Source organism: Crocodylus porosus, unplaced genomic scaffold (assembly GCF_001723895.1).
Source record: "Crocodylus porosus isolate Cpor-Errol unplaced genomic scaffold, CroPor_comp1, whole genome shotgun sequence".
NCBI lineage: Eukaryota > Metazoa > Chordata > Crocodylia > Crocodylidae > Crocodylus > Crocodylus porosus.
This window is the reverse complement of record NW_017728910.1, coordinates 45,155,446-45,168,329: the sequence shown is the minus strand read 5'-3', so window position 1 is coordinate 45,168,329 and position 12,884 is coordinate 45,155,446.

Genomic DNA, 12,884 nt, shown 5'->3' with positions numbered 1-12,884 from the left:
TTTCCCAGCCAGCGGATTGTGGTGGAGCCAAGGCCACAACTGGGCAGTTTGGCCAAGAGGTGATCATGGGATAGCAGATCAAAAGCTTTTCTGAAGTCAAGATATATAACATCAATCTCTTCTCCCTTGTCCAGATGATAGGTCACCTGGTCGTAGAAGGAAATGAGCTGTCACCCAGCTTCCCATTGATCACTAGGTCGCCGATAAGGTTGTCCCCCATAGCCAGTACCAGCGCTTTGTCTCTCATTGGCCCATAGACTTCTTGAGTCAGGTAATGGATCCACTGGAGTGGCCAGATCTCACGGATACAACCAACATCTACAAGACTTCTAGAGTAAGCATTTCCTTGAAGGGTTTTAAGGACTGTTTAGCACAGCTTTTCAGGTGGGTCGGTGCATTTCTGCATCTAATCGCATAAGCTAGATTTTCCAAACAAGCAGAAAGCCTCTTCCTGCCGAAACAAAGTGGAAGTTCTTCGTTTGGTCTAAAAGCCAGCCTACAGCCTCTCTCATTTTCCATCACTCAAACAGCTTCCCTTTTTGATCAGCTTTTTTGCAAAGATGGAAGCTCCTACCTTCTCTTCTCTCTCCACAATTCATTAAAAAACGAGTGGATGGAAGTAGCCCTCCAAAATGTTCTGGTTTTACAATCTCATTTTCCACATCTTACCCAACGTCCCCGTTTCTTGAAAATCCTACCCAGTTTGGGAAGAGATAACGGGGGTGGGGTGGGATAGCATTTCACAGCACTTGTAAAACTTGTCAGTTTAATCAGAGGGGGGACGGAAATCTGCAACAACATACTCCTTATGCTTCAAGCAGTGGTAGATATTTTCAGTATTGTGTGTAGGTAGGTACACAGCCAGATCAAATTGAGCATTAGCTTTAGTAGAGGGGAAGTCTGTAAATATTTACATAATTGAACAGCTCCACTATGTTCCATGGGTTTATGTTTGAGAGCTTCCAAGACATCTAAGCTAGCATCGAGCTCTTAGGAAACATGAGGCCAGCAGAAATGGAAGAAATAAAGCATTCAGGGGAACATTCAGAATCCAAATCTTGCAGCACCAGTCTGCAAGGCATGAGAACTATCCCGTGAGACTGACTGGTCTATTGTTTTTACTGAAGAGGAGAGACATGTTAGCACACCTGACATCAGACAATGTGAACATAAACCAGTCTGTTAAAATTCTGCAAGGGGAAGTATTTGCAATCAAAAATAAATGGAGGATCAGATTTTTAGAAAGGCTCAATGCACTGAATGCAGGCCAGATCACTCTGTCCCTGTTCTGCATTCAGAGTGTTCTGGCCTGCATTTAGGTACACAAGGGAGCACTAGTCTCTGGGGGAAAAAATCTGGCTCCACATGAGAGACAGATACCTGGCATCAATCACTGATGTCTCCAGGTGCTCACCACTATGTTTGACCCACCTGTCTTTTAGCAACCAGAAAAGACATTATTAGTCCACAGAAACACTCTACAGAAGCCACAAAATGAATCTGTCTGTGTCTCAGGCCACAACAAAAAGTTCATCCTTGCCAAAAGGAAAGTCCTGCTAGTACTTTCTGTGTGCAAGCTTGTCTGCTCACTCTTCTTGGGGACAGAAGAAGTAGGCAATTAAGGAAGGAAAACTTCAGACAACCAAGAAATGCCCAAATTTAACTGGATAAATTGTTTACAAAGAATTCATCCAGCATCAGAATGCTGCTCCGGAGTTGGCATTCAGAGAGATTTGCCCAAAATGAATTTGAGTAAAGCTTCTGGTTTAAAACATATCTCTAGATTTTCTCTTCAGACCTGGTGAGCCCTCCATGCCCTCTCTGTGGCACCATCTAGTCTGACAGTCAAGAGCTCCAAGTTTTGACCTGAGTTGGCAGTTTGCTTCATGGACAGGTGGTATTTAACTCTCAGGCAACTGACAGAAGAAACGCTACAAAGATAAAAGCTATCCAATATAAATGTGCCACTTACATGCATCTTTTCGTCCCTTGACCTTCATGCACAACAAAAATATCGGGGGAAAACAGCATAGTTCCCAATGAGGCATGAGACCCTGAACAATCAGCCTAGGCTGAAGTTACTGGAATCAGCATTAGCTTGGAAATACCCAACGCTTTAAGCTCAGTGTTGGAGGAGGTCTAATAATGAACTAAGTCTGGGCACTGGTCAGAATGAGATGCAGAGGGAAAAACTGCATCACAAACTGCAAGGACGTCTCTTAAAGAATACTACGCAGGACTCCCTTGCTGACAGAAGCACATTACAGTGGAAGACCTAATTTACCACTGCAAAGGAGGATTACAACATTTTGTCAAGATTTAAGAAGGCGGTAGTGCATTCTCAGTAGTGGGAATCTGCTAGCAACAACATGGTCTGGACTGCCTACATCGCTCACCTTGCCACTGCCCTCCCCCTTTCATGTGCTAATTATCCCCCAAAGAATTCTCTTGTTGGACCAAGTGCTTGGTTTCCAAGGGGAGGTGATTTGGAAAACGAATCACCCTTTGGGTCACATATGGACAAAAAAAGTCACTTATCCAGTTGGGACAACTTGAACTTACAGGTTTTGCCCACCCATGACGTGACCCTCTCGAGCTGGCTTGGTCTCACAGAAGAACAAAAGCCCCATCCTGTGGATATCACGTGCAAGACTCCTACTGACTTCAGTGAGAGCAGGATGGGGCTCAGAGATCCTGCACTGCCTGTGGTGCAGCATCTCGCTGGGACAGACCAGCTTCCTCTTGTAAAAGTTTAACAGCCATAGAGATTATTGCTGCTCTGCAACTGGCTCAACTGTTACTGTTTCCCCTTCATAAATCACAAGTAATGTGCGTCCAGTTAACAAATCCATGAATAAACGTGTTCCAGGGCTCCGAGATACTGCGCTATCAGGCTCCAGGATGGAAGCGTGACTTCCATGATACAGCCCCAACACCTCTGATTAAACACAGAGTGGAGCAGAGGATACCGTATCATGTGCAAGCTTAGACTAGAGGGCGTTGAGGAAAAAAAAGGACTGGAGAGGGGGACAGTTCCCAGATGTCAGGGCTGCAGCGATTCCAAATAAACAGTCAAGTTCTGAGAGCTGCCAAAGAAAACCATCATTGCAGGGAAACATCTCAAAAGTGAGGGGAGCATTTTTGTTGCCCCTGTGCTGGGTGCTAATAGGTGGGAGACAGCTCCAGGGTGGCACTGCTGTTGTTGAAGAAGCATACAAGCTAAAAGCCCTTGCATGACCTACCCCGCCATGCCGTACCAGACGCCAGTTAGACGCCAGACCAGTCCTTCTAGTCATTAACTTTACGGCACCAAGGAGCTGCAATTTGTGGAGTGTGGGTGGAATTTCAGCTTCTATGCCAAATGTCCTGGCTTCTGGCAGAGTTTTAAATGCATCCTTAAACCTCTGGAAAATAGCTGTTCTTTCCTTTTACCCCTGGTTAGAAGACAGTCCTTGCTGGAGTACTGCTGCCTGGGAGTAAGATGGATCATGTAATATGCTTGCTCTGCACTAGTGTTAGATTATCTGAGAGCAGTAACAATTACCTACCATCCTGCTTCTCTACTGCCGAAAAGATATGTGAGGCTTACTAGGATAATATGACCTGCATTAACAAGATGGTCTCCACCATGGATGGAGTCTATGATCTGAAATGCCAGATCTGAAGGTTAAACACCCCCCTTCCTATTCTACTTACAGTGTTCAGGTTTCTCTCCCTCAACCGGTCACCTGTTTCTTCTGCTCCTAAATAGACACCTGCAAAATTTTCCATCCAACTATTTTTTTTTTTGGTGCAAACTGCTTATGTGATGCCACCAAAACGTTTGGTAAATCTGTGGCAGTTTCACTGAATTGTGCGCTCTGGGAAAATGAGGATCTGAATACAGAAGATAAAGTTCAAATGATTTCTTTTGCTATTTTTGAAATAAAATATTGACTTCCCGCTATTTCCCAATACCTTTTAAACTCACCAGGCAGAATTAAAAAACAAAAACAAAAAATCCTGGAAAATAAATGCTCAAGATCTAAGACCTGAGAAAGAGTACCTGATGCCCAAAAGCTTGTCCAACAGCTCTCCCAACTACATAGTTGGTCCCATAAAAGATATCACAAAATATCCCTGACACTTGTACACTTCCTGGATTATCATGGTGACAACAACACTTGAACCCTAAAGTAGTTAAAAGTGAAATCTGACTTTTGATTCCCAGAAAAAAAAAAAGAAAGTTTTCTTTTTTTTGGCTTGACCTGAAATGATCTTGGGGGCGGGGGGGGAAGGGGTGTTCAGCAAGCCAAAAAATCCATTATTTGCATTTTTTCTCTCAATATTGTACTTTCAGTCAGACTGCTTTGTATGCCTGGGATGACCTGCTCAATAGCATACAGCAAGTCTGTTCTGTGAAGATAGTCAAAATATCATCACCATTTCAACAGTGAAAGTAGGGATGGAAAGCTATGGGTAGCCAGGAAGAGGGGAAAAATTGCAAATTGGGACACTGTAGGGATCTTTCCACAGCCCTTTTTGGAATAATGAATGCAATTTCCTGCATTTTAGGTTTAGACTGGGGGGGCAGGCTCTGTGGAAACCCAGCTGCTCTTCATTTGGCATTCTCCAAATTGTCACTGGCAAATTATATTCTATTAAATCAAATTTGCTTCTCTCTAAAAATAGCTCCCTTACTAGGGTTACAAATAACATCAGATTACTCTGACTGAAGGAGATTAACAAGAAAACAATTCATCTTCCCCTGGTTCTGCCTTGTGAGTTTGACAGCGCTTTGCCCAGTTGGTTTTCGGCAGCTACCCTACCCAGTCATTTCTCCCTTGTTTGTGTGGGTTTTCCACAGTAAAGTGACACAGAATAAATGCTTCTGAGATAGCAATGTGCAACTGCAAGACTATAAAAACTGCCGAGGGAGTTGGCAGGCTGGAAGGCATTGGCTGAAAGCGCTGCTAAAACTCTCTTCGTGCAAGTGACTGGCTTTCAAGTCCCTTTAATACACGGGCTTGTCTCAATCCCCCTGGGCTTCATTCACTCCTGCATTTCCCACTGGAAAGAGAAATCACATTAAAACACTCTAAAAGCACAATTGCAATACTTATCAACACCGTCCCTCTCATTCCAGCCCCCCTACCTCCCAACAGACACCCTTTGGTTCTTCTATCACCCGCACACTCCTGCCACCGCTCACCCATCACCCCTTCCATGCTAATAGCAATTGAGCCTTGCTCCCTATTTTCTGTTCTGCTCCCTTATTTTTCCTCTCCGTTCTGGCCACTCTTTGAGCCCACCCCCAATGCCCAGCATCAGCAGCCTCTGGTTGTACTTGCACCGGTGAAAAGACCCTTCAAAGGTTCCCAAGACGAAATTCTCACACTGCTGGTAGCGTCCTACTCGAGGCAAAGAAGACCTGGGCTTCATGGGGCAATTCACTCCCACGCTGGGCCCGCAACATGCTGTGAAGTAACCACAGTACTTTCCCCTGGCAAGCCGAGCTGGCACCTAGGCACACAGAGCTGGTTCGGCCCCAGGCCAACAAAGCAGCTCAGGGCTAAGGCACATGGAAAGGGCAGGGGGGAAGTTTGCATGGCGGCTGCCACTACTCTGTCTCTTCAGTAGACAAAGGGTGGGCTTCAGTCTCCCGCTGTGTCAATAGAAGATCTGGCACAAATATCAAATCCACAGCTGGAAACAAATGTCAGCCCATGCCCTCAACTCCCTCTGGGACATACAGAAGAGGACTGGTCTTCATTACACCCTTTAGCAAAGAGGTCTCCCATCCCCCTAATGCCCGTTCCCTCCAGCTCTTCCCTGTATTTATTTATGGATTTACACTCTCCCCTGCCCAAAAGGTCCAGAGCGGCTTATAATAAGCAAACAACCCAGACAGGAAACAACAGTTGATTCTCCAAACAGCCCGCAGCAAAACTTGAGACTTCTAATTCACCTCCATACCCGTGCACCTCCCTCCTTATAGCTGGATCCAGGATCTTGAAATGGGGTGAGGTGCACCATCACACATAACACGACACATTTTGCTCCTGTTAAAAAGAAACTAGAAGCTGTAATAATATCCAGGCCTAGGCCCCTGGCATTATTCAGTTTCAGACTGAAGCAAAAACAAGTACAGCTTCGTTGGCACGAGCCAAGAACAAGCTGGAGGGCTGTGAAATAGGAGCTTCAGTACCAGGAGCAGGGGGCAGAGGGCAGCACTGCAGAACAAAGGAAAGCCCAATTAGTGGATACAAGACCATTAAAAAGAAGAGAGGGTCATTAACACCTGGGGAATGAAGAGTTTAGAAGGGATGAAGTAGATGACAATGAGCCATGAAGCCAAACAACAGCGCTCACTGCTGCCTGATTAGAAATACGGCTGCCACTGCCAGGCAGCTGGTTTTAAGCTTTGGGTGGGGCAGGAATGAAAGGGGGTGAAAATGCAGCAATGCACCCCCCCTTCCTCCTCCTCTCCCCCCCCCGGATCTGCCCCAGTCTCCTCTATATAAGCAAACTCTCTGGCTAATCCCAACCATACTTCCCTACATCCATTTACCATCCAGCACCCCAGGGCAGCACCAACCCAGGAACACCTACCAGCTCTGTGGGGTGGGCAAGTTGGCCAGGTCCTTCCCTCTCCATTTGGGCAGCCAAGAGGGTGCCTGGGCTGGCCCCAGCCCTCCCACAGAGCAGAAGGGGATGGAGCGATAGCAGCCGTTCTTCAGCCCAGGAATGCCTGCTTGCTTTGAGGGCCTGCAGGCTGGCCAGGTCCTTCTCTCTGGTGTTCCTCCCTAGTTCAGGTGTTGTGGCAATGTTTGGTTCAGCCAGCCAGCAGTCCCAAAAGGCATTATCTGCATTCTTGCTGTGCTGATGCTTGGCTGAAGTATAAAGCCTAATGGCTGGCACAGCTCTAAGACAGAAGCTTTGGTGCTCCAGCCTCCACACTGCTACAGGCTTTCCACTCGATCAGCCAGCTTTATGTTCCAGCTGCAAGGCAGAAGCCTTCGTTCCACGGTATCTTGGCTGAGCGGAGCCAGCCAGCAGGATTCACCAGGAGGGAGAGTGCTTCGGAGCGCATGTTTATGTCTCTACCTCCTCACCAGCCTGGGCTAAGTGCTGCATTATTAAATCAGAGCCCTTGCAGAAGTGTCAGGCAGGGACAGCCGCCCAGAGCTCCCTGAAGCTGGCACTGGTCGATATTTCCCTGGAGGGAGTGAAGCGATGAGGCCCGTGGAGGAGACAGGGCTTCCTACATCTGCTCTTCCTCTTTTCCAGCCAGCGCTGCAGTGGAGGCAGGAGTGTTACTGCCATTAGCAACCTCTCCCTATGGCTGGTGGGAGTCAATGCTGCTTTCCTACCTCCATTTTGAAATGCATCAAGAAGCTCCTCTCCTTCATGCAGGCTCTCTCAGACACAAGACACCAACAGACCCCTCTCCTCACTCTGGCAAGTTTCCAGTACCAAGGCAGAGTTCCCTTCACCATCTCCAATGGCCATGAGAGGAGGCAGATTGGGGCAGACCAGGACTGAGGCAGGGAACTGTAGAAATCCCATGCAAAGTGGTGACCCTGCCAGCTACAGCCTGCAGGCAACAAGACCAGAGCTGCATTGTGGGCACCTCTGCTGATAACATCTTTGCCCCCTTGGTGCAGTGTTACAGAGGCTAATGACCTTTGCTGAAGAGAGCCAGCGGCCCCGAGTGCTTTGCTGCTGCACTGAAGTAGCTGCACCATGCAGCATCTGGCTACAGCTATGCTCTTCTGGTTGATTGTGCAGGCCCCCAGTTAAGGCTGGCCGTGGGATGAGCAGGCTGTGACGCACTGCCTCAGGGAATCAGGCCCCAAAAGACTTAGTGCTTGAATAGTTAAAGGCAACTGACATGCCATCCAGATCCTGGCAAGTGATCAGGGCTGATTCCAGAACATAAGGGAGGCGCAGTCACAGTCCACTGGCCATGCCTATCATTTAGCCTCAGTCTCCAGTGGGGTCCCAAGATCTACCCTCTGGGCTGGTGCAACTCAGTTTCAGTGAACTGATAGAATCACAGACAATGAGGGTTGGAAGGGACCTCATGAGGCCATAGCTAGTCAAAGCAGGACCAACCCCAGCTAGGTCATCCCAGCCAAAGCTTTGTCTAGCCGGGTTTTGTAAACCTCCAAGGATGGAGCTTCTACTATGTCTCTGGGTAACTTGTTCCAGTGCTTTACTACCCTCCTAGTGAGAAAATTCTTCCTAATATCTAACCTCAACTTCCCTTGCTGCAACTTGAGCCCATTGCTCCTTCTGTCAGCTGCCACCACTGAGAACAACCTAACTCCATCTTCTTTTGAATCTCCCTGCAGAGACATGAAGGCTGCTATTAAATCCCCACTCAGTCTTCTCTTCTCTAGACTAAATAAGCCCAGTCCCCTCAGCCTCTTCTCACAAGTCATGCTCTCCAGCCCCCAAGCCATTTTTGTTGCTCTCCTCTGGACTCTCTAATTTATCCACATCCTTTCTCTAACGGGGGGCCCAAAACTGAACACTGTACTACAGATATGGCCTCACCAAGCTGAATACAGGGTCACTTCCCTTGACCTACTGGCTACACTCCTACCAATGCAGCCCAGTATACTATTAGCCTTCTTGGCAACAAGGGCACACTGCTGGCACATATTCATCTTATTGTCCACTGTAATTCCCATGCCCTTTCCTGCAGAGCTGCTGCCCAGCCAGTCGGCCCCCAGCCTGTACTGGTACATGGGATTGATCCATCCAAAGTACAGGACTTCACACTTGTCCTTGTTGAACCTTATGACAGTTCTTTTGGCCCAATCCTCCAATTTGTCTAGGTCACTCTGAATCTTAACCCTACCCTCCAGTGCATCTACTACTTCCCCCAGCTTGGTATCATCTGTAGACTTGATGAGGGTCCACTCCATGCCATCTTCCAGGTCACTGATGAAGACAATGAACAAAACCAGCCCTAGGACAGACCCCTGGGGTACTCCATTTGATACTGGCTGCCAACTAAGCATCGAGCCATAGATACCTGAGCCATCAATACCTGAGCAAGAGAGAGAATTTTCAGTTTTTCTAGGGCCAGATGGAGGGAAAAAAGTGCTTTTAGCCTCAGCTGCTACCTGAGCTTAAAGGAACAGTGCCAGGTCTGGCCGGACTCTGCACCGTGCTGTAAATTACAGCCATGTTCCCTTAGTCAGTCCTGCCAAGGAAACCTCATCCAACTGTCCCCAGTGACAAAGGTGGGCCTGATTCTCCACTGATAGTTGCACACGTCTGCCAAAAGCATAAGCCATTAGCTACAAGCTGGAGTGACATGCAGCTGGTCTCTAACCTCTGTGCACGGGCAGCACACAGCACAACAAGGCCCAATTGCACTGCTGCCATACACAAGCTGCAAGGCAGTGGAGAGTCAGGCTTGCTGTCTCAGTCTTGCCCAGACCATTTCAGCCACTGGCTTCAGGGCAAATAAGTCCAAGCAGTCTCGAATCTGAAGCATCTCAAGCCTGCAGTGACCCTCTCTCTACAGGAGTTTTCAGGCTCATCCATAGACAATGCTACGGATACCAGCTAGCCCCAAGTTTTATCCTTCTAGCCCTATCCCAACCATCTATATTCAGAAATCACTAAGCCAAAAAGGACTGCTGAGATCGTCCAGTTTGACCTCTTGCACAGAACAAGCCTTACAATGCCCCAAATTAATTTCTGATGAATTAAAATAGATATATTAGTACAACATACATATATAAAAGCTGTCAGCGATGGAGAATCTACCACGGTAAATTTATCCAGTAATGAATTACCTATGCTGTTAAAAACATTGTCTTATTTGCAGTCTGAATTTGTTTAGCTTCAACTACTGGATTTTGCAATACATTTGTCTGCAAAAGTCCATTATCAAGGTACCATTCTCCAGTTAGGTGCTGAGAGACTGATCCAGTCACCCCTTCAGCTTTTCATGAGCTCCAGGACAGAGGACAGTGCTAAGAGCCATTAATTCCTTCCCTATCCCCTAAATCAGGGAACGTGGTAGTTTTCAGTAAAACTTTTCCTCTCCCCACTCCTCCAAGTGCTCGGCTGACTGGCACAGAAGTAAACACTAATGACAGCTGCCAGGCACAGCTCTCGGGCATATTTTGCTCTAAGGTCCATAATCTTAATGCTAATCCCACTTGGGAGCCAAAATCTCCAGAGCCCTATGCAAAACAGAGGGTCTGCAAAATGGACATCACATTACAAGTGGAGAAGGAAGAGGCTGAGATTTTATTGCTGCCAGTGAACGGCATTTTATTGGATTCTGCTCTTGTGATGCTCAACTGAAATTTTAATGAGGATCTTCAATCAGTGGCAGTTTGAAGAAAGAAAACTTCTTAAAGAGTTTGTTTCACTCCCAGATAAAGCCAGCTGATGGGATTCTCAGCCCAAAGAGTATTTTTAAAGTGAAACAATGCATCAAAGGGGTAAGCGTTCTCCAGAGCCTGTCAGCGTAATTGCCACATCCCTGCTACTCCAAGAATTAACAAAGACCCAGGCTTCTTGTGAATCTGATGCTTAAGAGAATTCACTGCCAAACTGAGGTAATCAGTGGACATTATGGGTTGTGAATGCCTTAATTTAGCAAAGAACTAGTCTACCAATGCTGGAGTGATTGGTAAAGCTTACAATGTGCTGATGGGTTTCAAGGAAGTAGAACAACATGGAGCTCATGTAGTGACATCAGAGCCCAATACCTCAAGTAGGTCAAAAATGTTTTTCAAGGCTCAAGCCTACGGATCCAAGCCCTGGTTTCCTGGGGATTTCTGCCTCAGACCACCCCTTGGGAAGGGGAATGATGGTCTCCGCTCAGAGCAGGGCCATGCAACTGTAATATGACAGGAGATCTGGCCCCTAGGAATCAATTTGCATCTGCCTACACATCTGACCACCCCAATGCCAAATTCAGTCGCCTGCCTTGCCTCAGTGTTACTCTCTGGCGTAGGCTGCCAGACTGGTGGAGGGCAGCCCTGGAGGTGCCTCCCATAGGCCCTCACCTGTGTCCCGTCCCTTTCGCGGGGTTCCAGCCTGCCCCCACAGTAATCAATGGGCTGGCTAGCAGTCCAAATGGCATGGAGGTCCCAAAACAGTCCCAGTGACTCCTATGGAGCAGCCTCACCATAGCTCTGGCCACTCCCCAGACCTACTCACTGCTTACCGTTACCATCAGTGTCACCCTCCCTCCTCTTTCCAGCTGAAGCTCCCTCCCCTTGCACAGCCAGAGTCCTTCTGCCCAGCACTTCCTGTGGCTGCACTTACATAGCTCGGTGGGGCAGGGCTCCAGGTCTGCGCCAGCTGTCTTAAAGGTGCAAGCATGCCTTTTCTCCCCTTCTTTGTAATGGAACCAGGGGCCTCTCATCAGCTGCATGCAACAGGGATGGAGGGGAGCCTTGCTGCATACACAAGGAGGGGAGCTGCCACTGTGGCTTGCTAAGGGCACATCTACACCCTAGTCATTGGTGGTCCTGAGAGGGAGTGGGCTGATGGCCCCATCCCCAAGTTCCACCTGTCTGTGTCCATGCACATGTTCCAGAACTGGATGTTTGCTAGTGAGGTTGCTCCAGGTTTGCCCCCAGTACCTGTTCCCAGGCACATTGGAAATTGAGGGCTCAGATGGGTGCAGAGTACCTGAAGAGTGACCTCCCAGCCCTGGAGTGTGTCTGCAGAATTGAGGGGACAGGTGCAGGCCCTGAAGTGCTGAGATCTGTGGTACAGCCCTAATGAATCTGGTATACGTCCCTGTGTTTTCATAGGCCAGGCCCTGCACCAACACCCCGACCTGTAATGAACTACAGGCTCACCAGCAACTTCCTTGTTGTTCTGCAGAAGTGAATCAGGTCCCTTCAGGACTGGCATTTTCCAGACTGCAAGGCCCATCTTTCAAGAAAGCACATCTATTTTTGTCTTACCCCAGAGAGACCCCTGATACTGATCTATATTGAAGCCATGTACCCTGGGGAGGGAGAGGTGGGTATTAGGTATGATAAAAAGGGCAGGTGTCTCTATAGCTCTGAATACATGCTGGCATGCATGTCCTGGCTGTCCCACCTACTTTCTCCTGCTCCCATGCTCCAAACCCAGAAATATGTCAGCTAAGCCATCTCTCTGCAACCTCTCTCAAGACACAAGAAATACCAGATTGGTTCAGATCAACTGGCCCTTTAGTCCAGCAGTATGTCTCTGACGGCAGCAAATAGCAAATGCTTTAGGGAGACAGCATAAGAAATAAGCGCGTCTAGAGTGATCTATCCCCTGTTGCACCCTCTCTGGCATCCGAGCTTTTTGTTGTGCTCCAAGCGCCCAAAAATGTTGCTGTGACCAAAGGCAGTCAAAGTTTGGGATGCCTTCAACAGGAGGATGCCTGTTTGCTTACTGAGCCCATGGGAACTTCCCTGAAGGGGATTGCTGCTGCATGCGTGTCAGGCTGCTTTAAGCAGGGGTAACCCAGGATTAGGCCTCTGAAGCAACAGAAATCCGACCTGCAGAGCAACGGCCCTAGTGACATCACTATGATAGTGAAGCTGATCGGCTGTGCCAAGACACATCCCGCTACTCCCACTGCAAAGACACCTCCATCTACAGCCCTACAGAACACCTCCGGGGGTCCACCCCAGAGCTCACAGGGAGAATTATACTGCAATGGGAAACCTCCACCCATTGCCACATACGTGCAGATTCGCCGCTCTCGCCACTTTGGGCATGTGGGACAGCTTCTCCTGTGCAGAGAGGTGGCCTTCTGTGTAGGGATAGACTGTGGGGCTCATGAGGCTGATGGAGGCGCTCCACTGCCAGGTCATGAGGCGCTACAGGGAGTTGGGAGCGGGGCTTAGGGGTCTGGGAGCTCAGGTGGTGTTTTC